The following is an 18,126-nucleotide window of genomic DNA, read 5'->3' as shown; positions in this document are numbered from 1 at the left end:
TAACGTCCTAAGTGGATGCTGGGACTCTGTAAGGACCATGGGGGGATAGCGGCTCCGCAGGAGACTGGGCACAACTATAAAGAAAGCTTTAGACTACTGGTGTGCACTGGCTCCTCCCACTATGACCCTCCTCCAGACTTCAGTTAGAATCTTGTGCCCGGCTGAGCTGGATGCACACCAGGGGCTCTCCTGAGCTCCTAGAAAGAAAGTATATTTAGGTTTTTTATTTTACAGTGAGATCTGCTGGCAACAGACTCACTGCAGCGAGGGACTAAGGGGAGAAGAAGCGAACCTACCTAACAGGTGGTAGTTTGGGCTTCTTAGGCTACTGGACACCATTAGCTCCAGAGGGATCGACCGCAGGACCTGACCTTGGTGTTTGTTCCCGGAGCCGCGCCGCCGGCCCCCTTACAGAGCCAGAAGCAAGAAGTGTTCCGGAAAATCGGCGACAGAAGACTTCTGTCTTCAACAAGGTAGCGCACAGCACTGCAGCTGTGCGCTATTGCTCCTCATGCACACCTCACACTCCGGTCACTGATGGGTGCAGGGCGCTGGGGGGGGGGGGGGGGCGCCCTGAGGGCAATATAAGACACCTTGGCTGGCAAATTTACACCATATATAGTCAGGAAGGCTATATAGGTGTAAAAATACCCCTGCCAGAATTCCAGAAAAAGCGGGAGAAGTCCGCCGGAAAAGGGGCGGGGCCATCTCCTTCAGCACACTGGCGCCATTTTTCCCTCACAGCTCCGCTGGAAGGACGCTCCCTGGCTCTCCCCTGCAGTGTACAAGCTACAGAAGGGTAAAAAAGAGAGGGGGGGCACTATATTTAGGCGCAGTATATATTATATAAGCAGCTATAAGGGAAAAACACTCATTTATAGTAGTGATGAGCGGGTTCGGTTTCTCGGAAACCGACCCCCCCCGAACTTCACGCTTTTTACACGGGTCCGAGGCAGACTCGGATCTTCCCGCCTTGCTCGGCTAACCCGAGCGCGCCCGAACGTCATCATCCCGCTGTCGGATTCTCGCGAGGCTCGTATTCTATCGCGAGACTCGGATTCTATATAAGGAGCCGCGCGTCGCCGCCATTTTCACACGTGCATTGAGATTGATAGGGAGAGGACGTGGCTGGCGTCCTCTCCGTTTAGAATAGAAATAGATAGTGAGAGTGAGACACTTGATTTACTGGAGCTTAGGAGTACTCAGAGAGTGCAGAGTTTACTAGTGACTGACCAGTGACCACCAGTGCAGTTTTATTATTATTTAATATAATCCGTTCTCTGCCTGAAAAAAAACGATACACAGTGACACAGTATACCATATCTGTGCTCAGCCTCAGTGTGCTGCATCATCTATGTATATCTGACTGTGCTGAGTGCTCACTGCTCACACAGCTTAATTGTGGGGGAGACTGGGGAGCAGTTATAGCAGGAGTACATATATTTAACAGTGCACACTTTTGCTGCCAGAGTGCCACTGCCAGTGTGACTGACCAGTGACCAGTGACCACCAGTATATTGTGATTGTCTGCCTGAAAAAGTTAAACACTCGTCGTGTGGTGTTTTTATTCTATAAACGCATTCTGCTGACAGTGTCCAGCAGGTCCGTCATTATATAATATATACCTGTCCTGCAGTAGTGATATATATATATTTTTTATATCATTATCATCCAGTCTATACTAGCAGCAGACGCAGTACGGTAGTCCACGGCTGTAGCTACCTCTGTGTCGGCAGTCGCTCGTCCATAATTGTATACCTACATGTGGTGGGTTTTTTTTTTTCTATCTGCTTCATACTAGTAGTTAACTTTAGGAGTCTGCAGTGCTGACAGTGTCCAGCAGGTCCGTCATTATATAATATATACCTGTCCTGCAGTAGTGATATATATATATTTTTTATATCATTATCATCCAGTCTATATTAGCAGCAGACGCAGTACGGTAGTCCACGGCTGTAGCTACCTCTGTGTCGGCAGTCGCTCGTCCATCCATAATTGTATACCACCTACCTGTTGTGTTTTTTTTTTTTCTATCTTCTTGATACTAGTAGCTTACTTTAGGAGTCTGCAGTGCTGACAGTGTCCAGCAGGTCCGTCATTATATAATATATACCTGTCCGGCTGCAGTATTGATATATATATATATTTTATATCATTATCATCCAGTCTATATTAGCAGCAGACGCAGTACGGTAGTCCACGGCTGTAGCTACCTCTGTGTCGGCAGTCGCTCGTCCATCCATAAGTATACTAGTATCCATCCATCTCCATTGTTTACCTGAGGTGCCTTTTAGTTGTGCCTATTAAAATATGGAGAACAAAAATGTTGAGGTTCCAAAAATAGGGAAAGATCAAGATCGACTTCCACCTCGTGCTGAAGCTGCTGCCACTAGTCATGGCCGAGACGATGAAATGCCATCAAAGTCGTCTGCCAAGGCCGATGCCCAATGTCATAGTACAGAGCATGTAAAATCCAAAACACCAAATATCAGTAAAAAAAGGACTCAAAAATCTAAAATAAAATTGTCGGAGGAGAAGCGTAAACTTGCCAATATGCCATTTACCACACGGAGTGGCAAGGAACGGCTGAGGCCCTGGCCTATGTTCATGGCTAGTGGTTCAGCTTCACATGAGGATGGAAGCACTCAGCCTCTCGCTAGAAAAATGAAAAGACTCAAGCTGGCAAAAGCACAGCAAAGAACTGTGCGTTTTTCGAAATCACAAATCCACAAGGAGAGTCCAATTGTGTCGTTTGCGATGCCTGACCTTCCCAACACTGGACGTGAAGAGCATGCGCCTTCCACCATTTGCACGCCCCCTGCAAGTGCTGGAAGGAGCACCCGCAGTCCAGTTCCTGATAGTCAGATTGAAGATGTCAGTGTTGAAGTACACCAGGATGAGGAGGATATGGGTGTTGCTGGCGCTGGGGAGGAAATTGACCAGGAGGATTCTGATGGTGAGGTGGTTTGTTTAAGTCAGGCACCCGGGGAGACACCTGTTGTCCGTGGGAGGAATAGGGCCATTGACATGCCTGGTGAAAATACCAAAAAAATCAGCTCTTCGGTGTGGAAGTATTTCAACAGAAATGCGGACAACATTTGTCAAGCCGTGTGTTGCCTTTGTCAAGCTGTAATAAGTAGGGGTAAGGACGTTAACCACCTCGGAACATCCTCCCTTATACGTCACCTGCAGCGCATTCATCATAAGTCAGTGACAAGTTCAAAAACTTTGGGCGACAGCGGAAGCAGTCCACTGACTAGTAAATCCCTTCCTCTTGTAACCAAGCTCACGCAAACCACCCCACCAACTCCCTCAGTGTCAATTTCCTCCTTCCCCAGGAATGCCAATAGTCCTGCAGGCCATGTCACTGGCAATTCTGACGAGTCCTCTCCTGCCTTGGATTCCTCCGATGCATCCTTGCGTGTAACGCCTACTGCTGCTGGCGCTGCTGTTGTTGCTGCTGGGAGTCGATGGTCATCCCAGAGGGGAAGTCGTACTCGTAAGACCACTTTTACTACTTCCACCAAGCAATTGACTGTCCAACAGTCCTTTGCGAGGAAGATGAAATATCACAGCAGTCATCCTGCTGCAAAGCGGATAACTGAGGCCTTGGCATCCTGGGCGGTGAGAAACGTGGTTCCGGTATCCATCATTACTGCAGAGCCAACTAGAGACTTGTTGGAGGTACTGTGTCCCCGGTACCAAATACCATCTAGGTTCCATTTCTCTAGGCAGGCGATACCGAAAATGTACACAGACCTCAGAAAAAGACTCACCAGTGTCCTAAAAAATGCAGTTGTACCCAATGTCCACTTAACCACGGACATGTGGACAAGTGGAGCAGGGCAGGCTCAGGACTATATGACTGTGACAGCCCACTGGGTAGATGTATGGACTCCCGCCGCAAGAACAGCAGCGGCGGCACCAGTAGCAGCATCTCGCAAACGCCAACTCTTTCCTAGGCAGGCTACGCTTTGTATCACCGCTTTCCAGAATACGCACACAGCTAAAAACCTCTTACGGCAACTGAGGAAGATCATCGCAGAATGGCTTACCCCAATTGGACTCTCCTGTGGATTTGTGGCATCGGACAACGCCAGCAATATTGTGTGTGCATTAAATATGGGCAAATTTCAGCACGTCCCATGTTTTGCACATACCTTGAATTTAGTGGTGCAGAATTATTTAAAAAACGAGAGGGGCATGCAAGAGATGCTGTCGGTGGCCAGAAGAATTGCGGGACACTTTCGGCGTACAGGCACCACGTACAGAAGACTGGAGCACCACCAAAAACGCCTGAACCTGCCCTGCCATCATCTGAAGCAAGAAGTGGTAACGAGGTGGAATTCAACCCTCTATATGCTTCAGAGGTTGGAGGAGCAGCAAAAGGCCATTCAAGCCTATACAACTGAGCACGATATAGGAGGTGGAATGCACCTGTCTCAAGCGCAGTGGAGAATGATTTCAACGTTGTGCAAGGTTCTGCAACCTTTTGAACTTGCCACACATGAAGTCAGTTCAGACACTGCCAGCCTGAGTCAGGTCATTCCCCTCATCAGGCTTTTGCAGAAGAAGCTGGAGACATTGAAGGAGGAGCTAACACAGAGCGATTCCGCTAGGCATGTGGGACTTGTGGATGGAGCCCTTAATTCGCTTAACAAGGATTCACGGGTGGTCAATCTGTTGAAATCAGAGCACTACATTTTGGCCACCGTGCTTGATCCTAGATTTAAAACCTACCTTGGATCTCTCTTTCCGGCAGACACAAGTCTGCTGGGGTTCAAAGAACTGCTGGTGACAAAATTGTCAAGTCAAGCGGAACGCGACCTGTCAACATCTCCTCCTTCACATTCTCCCGCAACTGGGGGTGCGAGGAAAAGGCTCAGAATTCCGAGCCCACCCGCTGGCGGTGATGCAGGGCAGTCTGGAGCGACTGCTGATGCTGACATCTGGTCCGGACTGAAGGACCTGACAACGATTACGGACATGTCGTCTACTGTCACTGCATATGATTCTCTCCCCATTGAAAGAATGGTGGGGGATTATATGAGTGACCGCATCCAAGTAGGCACGTCAGACAGTCCGTACTTATACTGGCAGGAAAAAGAGGCAATTTGGAGGCCCTTGCACAAACTGGCTTTATTCTACCTAAGTTGCCCTCCCACAAGTGTGTACTCCGAAAGAGTGTTTAGTGCCGCCGCTCACCTTGTCAGCAATCGGCGTACGAGGTTACATCCAGAAAATGTGGAGAAGATGATGTTCATTAAAATGAATTATAATCAATTCCTCCGCGGAGACATTGACCAGCAGCAATTGCCTCCACAAAGTACACATGGAGCTGAGATGGTGGATTCCAGTGGGGACGAATTGATAATCTGTGAGGAGGGGGATGTACACGGTGATATATCGGAGGATGATGATGAGGTGGACATCTTGCCTCTGTAGAGCCAGTTTGTGCAAGGAGAGATTAATTGCTTCTTTTTTGGTGGGGGTCCAAACCAACCCGTCATTTCAGTCACAGTCGTGTGGCAGACCCTGTCACTGAAATGATGGGTTGGTTAAAGTGTGCATGTCCTGTTTATACAACATAAGGGTGGGTGGGAGGGCCCAAGGACAATTCCATCTTGCACCTCTTTTTTCTTTCATTTTTCTTTGCGTCATGTGCTGTTTGGGGAGTAGTTTTTGGAAGGGCCATCCTGCGTGACACTGCAGTGCCACTCCTAGATGGGCCAGGTGTTTGTGTCGGCCACTTGGGTCGCTTATCTTAGTCACACAGCTACCTCATTGCGCCTCTTTTTTTCTTTGCGTCATGTGCTGTTTGGGGGGTGTTTTTTGGAAGGGCCATCCTGCGTGACACTGCAGTGCCACTCCTAGATGGGCCAGGTGTTTGTGTCGGCCACTTGGGTCGCTTATCTTAGTCACACAGCTACCTCATTGCGCCTCTTTTTTTCTTTGTGTCATGTGCTGTTTGGGGGGTGTTTTTTGGAAGGGCCATCCTGCGTGACACTGCAGTGCCACTCCTAGATGGGCCAGGTGTTTGCGTCGGCTACTTGGGTCGCTTATCTTAGTCACACAGCTACCTCATTGCGCCTCTTTTTTTTCTTCTTTGCGTCATGTGCTGTTTGGGGAGTAGTTTTTTGAAGTGCCATCCTGCGTGACACTGCAGTGCCACTCCTAGATGGGCCAGGTGTTTGTGTCGGCCACTTGGGTCGCTGAGCTTAGTCATCCAGCGACCTCGGTGCAAATTTTAGGACTAAAAATAATATTGTGAGGTGTGAGGTGTTCAGAATAGACTGAAAATGAGTGGAAATTATGGTTATTGAGGTTAATAATACTTTGGGATCAAAATGACCCCCAAATTCTATGATTTAAGCTGTTTTTTAGGGTTTTTTGAAAAAAACACCCGAATCCAAAACACACCCGAATCCGACAAAAAAAATTCGGTGAGGTTTTGCCAAAACGCGTTCGAACCCAAAACACGGCCGCGGAACCGAACCCAAAACCAAAACACAAAACCCGAAAAATTTCCGGTGCTCATCACTAATTTATAGTGGGATCCCTGTGTTATATAGCGCTCTGGTGTGTGCTGGCATACTCTCTCTCTGTCTCCCCAAAGGGCTTTGTTGGGGTCCTGTCCTCTGTCAGAGCATTCCCTGTGTGTATGCGGTGTGTCGGTACGGCTGTGTCGACATGTTTGATGAGGAGGCTTATGTGGAGGCGGAGCAGATGCCTATAAATGTGATGTCACCCCCTGCGGGGTCGACACCGGAGTGGATGGTGCTGTGAAAGGAATTACGCGACAGTGTCGACTCCTTACATAAAAGGTTTGACGACATACCAAATGTGGGACAGCCGGCTTCTCAGCCTGTGCCTGCCCAGGCGTCTCAAAAGCCATCAGGGGCTCTAAAACGCCCGCTGCCTCAGATGGCAGACACAGATGTCGACACGGATACTGACTCCAGTGTCGACGACGATGAGACTAATGTAACTTCCAGTAGGGCCACACGTTACATGATTGAGGCAATGAAAAATGTGTTGCACATTTCTGATGTTACCCCCGGTACCAAAAAAAAAAAAAAAAGGGTATTATGTTTGGAGAGAAAAAACTACCAGTAGCTTTTCCTCCATCTGAAGAGTTAAATGAAGTGTGTGAAGAAGCGTGGGCTTCCCCTGATAAGAAACTGGTAATTTCTAAGAGGTTACTAATGGCGTATCCTTTCCCGCCAGAGGATAGGGCACGTTGGGAAACATCCCCTAGGGTGGATAAAGCGCTCACACGCTTGTCAAAGAAGGTGGCACTACCGTCTCCGGATACGGCCGCCCTGAAGGAATCTGCTGATAGAAAGCAGGAGGCTATCCTGAAGTCTATATATACACACACAGGTGTTATACTGAGACCAGCTATTGCTTCAGCATGGATGTGCAGTGCTGCAGCTGCATGGTCAGATTCCCTGTCGGAAAATATTGATACCCTAGACAGGGACAATATATTGCTAACCGTAGAGCATATTAAAGACGCACTTTTATACATGAGGGATGCACAGAGGGATATTTGCCGGCTGGCATCTAAAATTAGTGCAATGTCCATTTCTGCCAGGAGAGGGTTATGGACTCGGCAGTGGACAGGAGATGCAGATTCCAAAAGGCACATGGAAGTTCTGCCTTATAAGGGTGAGGAGTTGTTCGGGGATGGTCTCTCGGACCTCGTTTCCACAGCAACAGCTGGGAAGTCTACATTTTTACCCCATGTTCCCTCACAGCCAAAGAAAGCACCGTATTATCAGGTACAGTCCTTTCGGCCCAATAGGGGCAAGTGGGTTAAGGGCGCGTCCTTTCTGCCCAGAGGCAGAGGTAGGGGGAAAAAGCTGCAGCATACAGCCAGTTCCTAGGAGCAAAAGTCCTCCCCCGCTTCCTCTAAGTCCACAGCATGACGCTGGGGCTCCACAGGCGGAGCCAGGTACGGTGGGGGCCCGTCTCAAAAATTTCAGCAATCAGTGGGCTCGCTCACGGGTGGATCCCTGGATCTTTCAAGTAGTATCTCAGGGGTACAAGCTGGAATTCGAGTCGTCTCCCCCCCGCCGTTTCCTCAAATCTGCGTTACCAACCACTCCCTCAGGCAGGGAGGCAGTGTTACAGGCAATTCACAAGCTGTATTCACAACAGGTGATAGTGAAGGTGCCCCTACTTCAACAAGGACGGGGTTACTATTCCACAATGTTTGTGGTACCGAAACCGGACGGTTCGGTGAGACCCATTTTAAATTTGAAATCCTTGAACACATATATAAAAAAATTCAAGTTCAAGATGGAATCGCTCAGGGCGGTTATTGCAAGCCTGGACGAGGGGGATTACATGGTATCACTGGACATCAAGGATGCTTACCTGCATGTCCCCATTTACCATCCTCACCAGGAGTACCTCAGATTTGTGGTACAGGATTGTCATTACCAATTCCAGACGTTGCCGTTCGGTCTATCCACGGCTCCGAGGGTCTTTACCAAGGTAATGGCCGAAATGATGATACTCCTTCGAAAGAAGGGAGTTTTAATTATCCCGTACTTGGACGATCTCCTGATAAAGGCGAGGTCCAGGGAGCAGTTGTGGGTCGGGGTAGCACCATCTCGGGAGGTGCTACAACAGCACGGCTGGATTCTAAATATCCCAAAGTCACAGCTGGTCCCTACGACACGTCTACTGTTCCTGGGGATGGTTCTGGACACAGAACAGAAAAAAGTGTTTCTCCCGGAGGAGAAGGCCAAGGAGCTGTCATCTCTAGTCAGAGGCCTCCTAAAACCAAAACAGGTGTCGGTGCATCACTGCACGCGGATCCTGGGAAAGATGGTAGCTTCCTACGAGGCAATTCCATTCGGCAGGTTCCATGCAAGAACCTTTCAGTGGGACCTGTTAGACAAGTGGTCCGGATCGCATCTTCAGATGCATTGGCTGATAACCCTGTCTCCAAGGACAAGGGTGTCTCTGCTGTGGTGGCTGCAGAGTGCTCATCTTCAAGAGGGCCGCAGATTCGGCATTCAGGACTGGGTCCTGGTGACCACGGATGCCAGCCTTCGAGGCTGGGGGGCAGTCACACAGGGAAGAAACTTCCAAGGACTTTGGTCAAGTCAGGAGACTTCCCTGCACATAAATATTCTGGAACTGAGGGCCATTTACAATGCCCTAAGTCAGGCAAAACCCCTGCTTCAAAACCAGCCGGTACTGATCCAGTCAGACAACATCACGGCGGTCGCCCACGTAAACCGACAGGGCGGCACGAGAAGCAGGACGGCTATGGCAGAAGCCACAAGGATTCTCCGATGGGCGGAAAATCACGTGTTAGCACTGTCAGCAGTGTTCATTCCGGGAGTGGACAACTGGGAAGCAGACTTCCTCAGCAGGCACGACCTACACCCGGGAGAGTGGGGACTTCATCCAGAAGTCTTCCAGATGATTGTAAACCGTTGGGAAAGGCCACAGGTGGACATGATGGCGTCCCGCCTCAACAAAAAGCTAGAAAAGTATTGCGCCAGGTCAAGAGACCCGCAGGCGATAGCTGTGGACGCTCTAGTGACACCGTGGGTGTACCGGTCGGTTTATGTGTTCCCTCCTCTTCCTCTCATACCAAGGGTGCTGAGGATAATAAGGAGAAGAGGAGTAAGAACTATACTCATTGTTCCGGATTGGCCAAGAAGAGCTTGGTACCCGGAACTTCAAGAAATTATCTCAGAGGACCCATGGCCTCTGCCGCTTAGACAGGACCTGCTGCAGCAGGGGCCCTGTCTGTTCCAAGACTTACCGCGGCTGCGTTTGACGGCATGGCGGTTGAACACCGGATCCTGAAGGAAAAGGGCATTCCGGAGGAAGTCATTCCTACGCTGATTAAAGCTAGGAAAGAAGTAACCGCAAACCATTATCACCGCATATGGCGAAAATATGTTGCGTGGTGTGAGGCCAGGAAGGCCCCAACGGAGGAATTTCAGCTGGGCCGTTTCCTGCACTTCCTACAGTCAGGGGTGACTATGGGCCTAAAATTGGGTTCCATTAAGGTCCAGATTTCGGCTCTATCGATTTTCTTCCAGAGAGAACTGGCTTCTCTACCTGAAGTTCAAACTTTTGTTAAGGGAGTGCTGCATATTCAGCCCCCTTTTGTGCCTCCAGTGGCACCTTGGGATTTCAACGTGGTGTTGGATTTCCTAAAATCACATTTGTTTGAGCCACTGAAAACCGTGGAATTGAAATATCTCACGTGGAAAGTGGTCATGTTGTTGGCCTTGGCTTCGGCCAGGCGTGTATCAGAATTGGCGGCTTTGTCATGTAAAAGCCCTTATCTGATTTTCCATATGGATAGGGCAGAATTGAGGACTCGTCCCCAATTTCTCCCTAAGGTGGTATCTGCCTTTCATCTGAACCAACCTATCGTGGTGCCTGCGGCTACTAATGACTTGGAGGCTTCCAAGTTGTTGGACGTAGTCAGGGCCCTGAAAATTTATGTTTCCAGGACGGCGGGAGTCAGAAAGACTGACTCGCTGTTTATCCTGTATGCGCCCAACAAGTTGGGTGCACCTGCTTCAAAGCAGACTATTGCTCGCTGGATTTGTAGTACGATTCAGCTTGCACATTCTGCGGCTGGACTGCCGCATCCTAAATCAGTGAAAGCCCATTCCACGAGGAAGGTGGTCTCCTCTTGGGCGGCTGCCCGAGGGGTCTCGGCTCTACAACTTTGCCGAGCAGCTACTTGGTCGGGGTCAAACACGTTTGCTAAATTCTACAAGTTTGACACCCTGGCTGAGGAGGACCTAGAGTTTGCCCATTCGGTGCTGCAGAGTCATCCGCACTCTCCTGCCCGTTTGGGAGCTTTGGTATAATCCCCATGGTCCTTACGGAGTCCCAGCATCCACTTAGGACGTTAGAGAAAATAAGAATTTACTCACCGGTAATTCTATTTCTCATAGTCCGTAGTGGATGCTGGGCGCCCATCCCAAGTGCGGATTGTCTGCAATACTTGTATATAGTTATTGCCTAACTAAAGGGTTATTGTTGAGCCATCTGTTGAGAGGCTCAGTTGTTATCATACTGTTAACTGGGTATTGTATCACGAGTTATACGGTGTGATTGGTGTGGCTGGTATGAGTCTTACCCGGGATTCAAAATCCTTTCTTCTTGTGTCAGCATCCTCCGGGCACAGTATCCTAACTGAAGTCTGGAGGAGGGTCATAGTGGGAGGAGCCAGTGCACACCAGTAGTCTAAAGCTTTCTTTATAGTTGTGCCCAGTCTCCTGCGGAGCCGCTATCCCCCCATGGTCCTTACGGAGTCCCAGCATCCACTACGGACTATGAGAAATAGAATTACCGGTGAGTAAATTCTTATTTTCTTCACTTTCCCTTCCTCCTGACCCTGGTTCACCACTGCTGTAATGTGATATCATGCAACCCACCAAGAACCTTTTCAATCCGGTGGACTATTATGCAATAGATAACACCTATCCTTGTGTACACATGCCTTTTTCCTGTAGAGTGTAAGCTTGCGTGCAGGGCCCTCCTACCTCTGTCTGTCTGTTATTACACAGTTTGTATTATCACTGTTTTCTCTAACGTCCTAGTGGATGCTGGGGACTCCGTAAAGACCATGGGAAATAGACGGGCTCCGCAGGAGACTGGACACTCTAAAGAAAGATTTAGTACTATCTGGTGTGTGCACTGGCTCCTCCCTCTATGCCCCTCCTCCAGACCTCAGTTAGAATCTGTACCCGGACAGAGCTGGGTGCTTTTAGTGAGCTCTCCTGAGCTTGCTAATAAGAAAGTATTTTAGTTAGGTTTTTTTATTTTCAGAGAGATCTGCTGGCAACAGACTCTCTGCTACGTGGGACTGAGGGGAGAGAAGCAAACCTACTAACTGCGGCTAGGTTGCGCTTCTTAGGCTACTGGACACCATTAGCTCCAGAGGGTTCGAACACAGGACCTGACCTTGTCGTCCGTTCCCGGAGCCGCGCCGCCGTCCCCCTCGCAGAGCCAGAAGACAGAAGCCGGCAGAAGCGGAGAAGACATCGAAATCGGCGGCAGAAGACTCCTGTCTTCACATGAGGTAGCGCACAGCACTGCAGCTGTGCGCCATTGCGCCCACACTAACCCACACACTCCGGTCACTGTAGGGTGCAGGGCGCGGGCGCCCTGGGCAGCAATTGATACCTCCTGGCGAAAGCTGCATATAGACAGTTGGACACTGTTATATGTATGAGCCCCCGCCATTTATTTTATAAAAAAAAAATTAAAAAAAAATCGCGGGACAGAAGCCCGCCGCTGAGGGGGCGGGGCCTTCTTCCTCAGCACTCACCAGCGCCATTTTCCTTCCACAGCTCCGCTGAGAGGAAGCTCCCCAGGCTCTCCCCTGCAGAATCACGGTAGAAGGATAAAAAAGAGAGGGGGGGCACATAAATTTAGGCGCATTAATCATAATACAGCAGCTACTGGGTAAACACTAAGTTACTGTGTAATCCCTGGGTTATATAGCGCTGGGGTGTGTGCTGGCATACTCTCTCTCTGTCTCTCCAAAAGGCCTTGTGGTGGTCCTGTCCTCATTTAGAGCTTCCCCTGTGTGTGTGGTGTGTCGGTACGCGTGTGTCGACATGTTTGACGAAGAGGGCTATGTGGAGGCAGAGCAAGTGCAGTTGACTGACGTGTCGCCGACGACGGTGCCGACACCTGATTGGATGGATATGTGGAAGGTGTTAAATGATAATGTAAACTCCTTACATAAAAGGTTGGATAAAGCTGATACCTCGGGCCAGTCAGGGTCTCAACCCATGCCTGATCCTACAGCGCAGAGGCCCTCAGGGTCTCAAAAGCGCCCACTATTCAAACTGGTTGACACAGATGTCGACACGGATTCTGACTCCAGTGTCGACGACGATGATGCAAAATTGCAACCGAAAATGACAAAAGCTATACGTTACATGATTATAGCGATGAAGGATGTTTTACACATATCAGAGGTAAACCCTGTCCCTGACAAGAGGGTTTATATGTATGGGGAGAAAAAGCAAGAGGTGACTTTTCCCCCTTCACATGAGTTAAATGAGTTATGTAAAAGAGCGTGGGATTCCCCAGATAAGAAAGTCCTGATTTCCAAAAGGTTACTTATGGCGTACCCTTTCCCGCCAGAGGACAGGGTGCGCTGGGAATCCTCCACTAGGGTAGATAAAGCTCTCACACGCTTATCTAAGAAGGTGGCCCTGCCGTCGCAGGATACGGCCACCCTAAAGGATCCTGCTGATAGAAAGCAGGAAAGTATCCTGAAATCTGTTTATACACATTCAGGGACTCTACTGAGGCCGGCAATTGCGTCGGCGTGGATGTGTAGTGCTGTAGCAGCGTGGACAGATAATCTGTCTGAGGAAATGGATATCTTGGACAGGGATACCATTATGCTGACCCTGGGGCATATAAAAGACACTGTCCTATATATGAGGGATGCCCAGAGGGACATTTGCCTACTGGGCTCTAGAATTAATGCAATGTCAATTTCTGCCAGGAGGATCCTGTGGACTCGGCAGTGGACAGGTGATGCCGACTCCAAAAAACACATGGAGGTGTTACCTTACAAGGGTGAGGAATTGTTTGGGGACGGTCTCTCGGACCTGGTTTCCACAGCTACTGCTGGGAAGTCAAACGTTTTGCCATATATTCCCTCACAACCTAAGAAAGCACCGTATTACCAAATGCAGTCCTTTCGCGCACAAAGAAGCAAGAAGGTCAGAGGTGCTTCCTTTCTTGCTAGAGGCAGGGGTAGAGGGAAAAAGCTGCACCTTACAGCTAGTTCCCAGGAACAGAAGTCCTCCTCGGCTTCCACTATATCCACCGCATGACGCTGGGGCTCCACAGGAGCCAGGAGCGGTGGGGGCACGTCTCCGAAATTTCAGCCACCGGTGGGTTCGCTCACAGGTGGATCCCTGGGCTATACAGATTGTGTCTCAGGGATACAAGCTGGAATTCGAGGTGATGTCCCCTCAACATTACCTAAAATCGGCCCTGCCAGCTTCCCCCATAGAAAGGGAAGTAGTGGTAGCGGCAATTCACAAGCTATTTCTCCAGCAGGTGGTGGTAAAGGTCCCCCTTCTTCAACAGGGAAAGGGATACTATTCCACAATGTTTGTGGAACCGAAACCGGACGGTGCGGTCAGACCTATATTAAATTTAAAGTCCCTGAACATTTATCTGAAAAGATTCAAGTTCAAAATGGAATCGCTCAGAGCGGTCATTGCAAGCCTGGAAGAGGGGGATTTTATGGTGTCTCTGGACATCAAGGATGCTTACTTGCTTGTCCCCATATATCCGCCTCATCAGGAGTACCTCAGATTTGTGGTACAGGATTGTCATTACCAATTCCAGACGTTGCCGTTTGGGCTCTCCACGGCACCGAGAATATTTACCAAGGTAATGGCAGAAATTATGGTGATCCTGAGAAAACAAGGGGTCACAGTTATCCCATACTTGGACGATCTCCTCATAAAGGCGAGGTCAAGGGAGCAGTTGCAGATCAGCGTAGCACACTCTCAGGAAGTGTTGCAACAGCATGGCTGGATTCTGAATATCCCAAAGTCGCAGCTGATTCCTACGACGAGTCTGCCCTTTCTGGGCATGATTCTGGACACAGACCAGAAGAAGGTGTTTCTCCCGACGGAGAAGGCTCAAGAGCTTGTGACTCTAGTCAGAGACCTCTTAAAACCGAAACAGGTGTCGGTGCATCACTGCACGCGAGTCCTGGGAAAGATGGTGGCATCGTACGAAGCCATTCCCTTCGGCAGGTTCCATGCGAGGATCTTTCAATGGGATCTGTTGGACAAATTTGTCCGGATCGCATCTTCAGATGCATCGGCTGATCACCCTGTCCCCCAGGGCCAGGGTGTCTCTTCTGTGGTGGCTACAGAGTGCTCACCTTCTCGAGGGCCACAGGTTCGGCATACAGGACTGGGTCCTGGTGACCACGGATGCAAGCCTCCGTGGGTGGGGGGCAGTCACTCAGGGAAGAAACTTCCAAGGGTTGTGGTCAAGTCAGGAGGCTTGTCTGCACATAAATATCCTGGAACTAAGGGCCATATTCAATGCCCTGAGTCAAGCGGAGCCCCTGCTTCACAACCAACCGGTGCTGATTCAGTCAGACAACATCACCGCGGTGGCTCATGTAAACCGCCAGGGCGGCACAAGAAGCAGAGTCGCGATGGCGGAAGCCACCAGGATTCTTCGGTGGGCGGAGAATCACGTGCAAGCACTGTCAGCAGTGTTCATTCCGGGGGTGGACAACTGGGAAGCAGACTTCCTCAGCAGGCACGACCTTCACCCGAGAGAGTGGGGACTTCATCACGAAGTCTTCATTCAGATTACAAATCGATGGGAACTGCCACAGGTAGACATGATGGCGTCCCGTCTCAACAAAAAGCTACGACGGTATTGCGCCAGGTCAAGAGACCCTCAGGCGATAGCTGTGGACGCCCTGGTAACACCGTGGGTGTTCCAGTCGGTCTATGTGTTTCCTCCTCTTCCTCTCATACCCAAGGTGCTGAGAATCGTAAGAAGAAGAGTGGTGAGAACAATACTCATTGTTCCGGATTGGCCAAGAAGGTCTTGGTACCCGGAACTGCAAGAAATGCTCACAGAGGACCCATGGCCTCTGCCTCTCAGACAGGACCTGTTGCAACAGGGGCCCTGCCTGTTCCAAGATTTACCGCGGCTGCGTTTTACGGCATGGCGGTTGAACGCCGGATCCTAGCGGAAAAAGGCATTCCGGAGGAAGTTATTCCTACGCTGATAAAGGCTAGGAAGGACGTGACAGCAAAGCATTATCACCGCATATGGCGAAAATATGTTGCTTGGTGTGAGGCCAGGAAGGCCCCTACAGAGGAATTCCAACTGGGCAGATTTCTGCACTTTCTACAATCTGGAGTGACTATGGGCTTGAAGTTGGGATCCATAAAGGTCCAGATTTCGGCCCTATCCATTTTCTTTCAAAAGGAACTGGCGTCTCTTCCTGAAGTTCAGACGTTTGTTAAGGGAGTGCTGCATATTCAGCCCCCTTTTGTGCCACCAGTGGCACCTTGGGATCTCAACGTGGTGTTGGGTTTCCTGAAATCCCACTGGTTTGAACCACTTAAGACCGTGGAGCTAAAGTATCTCACGTGGAAGGTGGTCATGCTATTGGCCTTAGCTTCGGCTAGGCGTGTGTCAGAATTGGCGGCTTTGTCATGTAAAAGCCCCTATCTGGTTTTTCATATGGACAGGGCAGAATTGCAGACTCGTCCCCAATTTCTGCCAAAGGTGGTGTCATCTTTTCATTTGAACCAACCTATTGTAGTGCCTGCAGCTACTCGTGACTTGGAGGATTCCAGGTTACTAGATGTAGTCAGGGCTTTGAAGATTTATGTAGCCAGAACGGCTGGAGTCAGGAAAACTGACTCGCTGTTTATCCTGCATGCGCCCAACAAGTTGGGTGCTCCTGCTTCAAAGCAAACTATTGCTCGCTGGATCTGTAACACGATTCAGCAGGCTCATTCTGCGGCTGGATTGCCGCATCCAAAATCAGTGAAAGCCCATTCCACAAGGAAGGTGGGCTCTTCTTGGGCGGCTGCCCGAGGGGTCTTGGCTTTACAGCTTTGCCGAGCTGCTACTTGGTCGGGTTCAAACACATTTGCAAAATTCTACAAGATTGATACCCTGGCTGAGGAGGACCTTGTGTTTGCTCATTCGGTGCTGCAGAGTCATCCGCACTCTCCCGCCCGTTTGGGAGCTTTGGTATAATCCCCATGGTCCTTACGGAGTCCCCAGCATCCACTAGGACGTTAGAGAAAATAAGATTTTACTCACCGGTAAATCTATTTCTCGTAGTCCGTAGTGGATGCTGGGAGCCCGTCCCCAGTGCGGATTGTCTGCAATACTTGTATATAGTTATTGCTTAATAATGGGTTATGTTATGTTGGCATCCATTGTTGATGCCCTGTTGTTGTTCATACTGTTGACTGGATAAGTGTATCACAAGTTGTACGGTGTGATTGGTGTGGCTGGTATGAGTCTTAAGGGCCCTACACACTGGCCGATATTTTGAAAGATATGAACGATCTCGTTCATAAATGAACGAGATCTCGTTCATATCTTTCAGTGTGGAGACTTAAGCGATGAACGATGCGCGTCCCCGCGCTCGTTCATCGCTGGTCTCCTGTCGGCTGTGCATGCAGGCCAATATGGACGATCTCGTCCATATTTGCCTGCACGTCTATGGAGCCGGGTGACGGGGGGAGTGAAGAAGCTTCACTCCCCCCGTCACTGCCCCCCCCGCCGCCGGGTCGCTCGTCGGCCGTATCGGCCGTCGGGCACCTCGGCCAGTGAGTAGGGCCCATTACCCGGGATTCCAAAATCCTTTCCTTATAATGTCTGCTCTTCCGGGCACAGTTTCCTTAACTGAGGTCTGGAGGAGGGGCATAAAGGAAGGAGCCAGTGCACACCAGATAGTACTAAATCTTTCTTTAGAGTGCCCAGTCTCCTGCGGAGCCCGTCTATTCCCCATGGTCCTTATGGAGTCCCCAGCATCCACTACGGACGACGAGAAATAGATTTACCGGTGAGTAAAATCTTGTTTTTTTCAATTGTAAAGCACAACGGAATATGCTGCGCTATATAAGAAACTGTAAATAATGTTGGCAGACCTACATAACATAGGGACTACCTAGGATGAAAAACCAATGGTCAGCCGGTCACCCAGCACCCGTTCTGTATTCTGTTCTCGCGTGTTGGCTGGACTGACTATAAAGTAATACTTTATGTCCTTGTCCTCCCTGGGCCTTCTGCCCTATCTGCAGCTGGGCTTCCCGGTGCCTGGGATTCGATTTTCCCCATGGAGTTCAGCCCCACTGTAGCATTGTATTCTGTGCCTACAGAGGATCTTCCTTACCCAACTCCATCTGGGAATCGGATCCATACCGGTCTCCACACCACTGTGGTCAGCTAAGCCCCAGCTCCATACAGGGCTCTGTACCACCCTTGCATCTTCTTGGCAGACCATCTGGTTTTATTTGTTGCACAATTCCCAATTGCTCATCACACTTCCACAAATTGCTCATCCTGCCCACTGTAACCTATGTAGTGTGC

The sequence above is a fragment of the Pseudophryne corroboree genome, chromosome 8 (genome assembly GCF_028390025.1).
Source record: "Pseudophryne corroboree isolate aPseCor3 chromosome 8, aPseCor3.hap2, whole genome shotgun sequence".
Lineage (NCBI taxonomy): Eukaryota > Metazoa > Chordata > Amphibia > Anura > Myobatrachidae > Pseudophryne > Pseudophryne corroboree.
The sequence above is the reverse complement of the archived record's forward strand: the minus strand, read 5'-3'. Positions refer to the sequence as shown.